This window comes from Sinocyclocheilus anshuiensis, unplaced genomic scaffold (genome assembly GCF_001515605.1).
Source record: "Sinocyclocheilus anshuiensis isolate Anshui unplaced genomic scaffold, SAMN03320099.WGS_v1.1 scaffold48, whole genome shotgun sequence".
NCBI lineage: Eukaryota > Metazoa > Chordata > Actinopteri > Cypriniformes > Cyprinidae > Sinocyclocheilus > Sinocyclocheilus anshuiensis.
The window spans coordinates 589557-590996 of NW_015554124.1; the positions used below are offsets into that span (position 1 = coordinate 589557).

General features: G+C 42.0%; 1 pseudogene; it reads left to right on the forward strand.

Annotated features, from left to right (window-relative positions):
• LOC107670058 (calpain-9-like) overlaps positions 1 to 1440 on the forward strand; it is a 13626-nt pseudogene that overhangs the window by 4277 nt on the left and 7909 nt on the right.

Below are 1440 nucleotides of genomic sequence, written 5' to 3' on the forward strand. Positions count from 1 at the left end.
GTTTTGAGACTTTAGTCTTTGCAACTTCAGGGATCTTATCTATGCACAATCAGCTTGTAACACTCCAAAGAGAAAGGAAAACTTGAAATCGCATCATATGACCCCTTTAAATATTAAGGACTTGTATTTTGGCCAGAAGCGAAGACGTTTTAAAGTTTCTTACAAACACGCAGCTTTTGGCTTCACAATGTTTTTATCAGTGGTTTGGACTCTCATTCTGGTGGCACCCATTCACTGCGGAGGATCCATTGGTGACTGATGTGATGCTATATTTCTACAAATCTGTTCTGCCTACATCTTGGGAGGTCTGAGGGTGAGCTCTGCATGCACATAAACTGCTTGTTGTTCAGATTATCCCCTCCATCTCATTCTCAGGCTGAAGGGTGGTTATACTGCTCTGAATATGGGTTTCCCTCATGAGGCGATGGCAGACATGACAGGTGGGGTTACAGAGGTTTTCACGGTGCCGTCTGACCCTCGAATACTGGGCTCTTTCCTGCACCCGCTGCTGCAGGAAGGAGCTCTGATCAACTGTGGTAACACAAGGGTACGCTCTCTTCACATGCCTTATTAAAAGGAATAGTTCGCCCAAAAATTGCAATTCTCTCATCGTTTATTCTCCCCCATGTCATTCCAAACCTGCATGATGACTTCTGTGGAACACAAATAAAGATGTTTAGTAGAATGTCCATGCTGCTCTTTTTCATATGGTGACAGTGAATAGACTGGGGCTGTAAGCTCTAAATTCTGTAGACATTTAAGCTCTAATAAAGTGTTATAGAAGTAGTATTTCAAGTCTTCTGAAGCAGTGTATGTGAAGTTTTTAATCATGTAAAATCCCCACACTGTTTGTCAAAATGTACACTACCATTCAAAAGTTTGGGTTCGGTGAAATTGTTGTGAGCTTCATTGATGCGAGGGTCTCGTGTGTTCTTCCCTCTTTGTTTGTGTTCTTCTAGGTAAAAGGATCTTTCTCGAGTTCCAGGAAAGTGTTTTCTTTCGACAGATGTTGTTTTGTGAAAGTAATCTATTGTCTTGTCTCTCTGTTTTTGTGAAGGGTGCCATCGAGGAGAGCAATGAGTTTGGGATTGTGTTTTGGCATGCCTACTCTGTGACCGGCTTGGAGACGGTGAGGGGAAATTTTTACCTTGGGTGTTTTTTTTCTCTCTCTCTTTCATTATCTGTCTGTCAAAGCAGCTCTTGATTTGTGTTTCAGTAGTGTCTTTAATGCTCAGTGTTCCACCAGAGGGCACCATCTGCTTAAATCACAACAGAATGGGACACTGCTAGTACTGTATTTCTGAGAAAGCTGGATGTAGAGGATTGCTGAGTCCCAGTTCACATACTTCAATCTGAAATAGTATGCAAGATAAGAAATAGTTCGGACTGAGTTTGCTTTATATGTGTTTCAGATCAAGACTACGATCGGTCTGGTTCAGC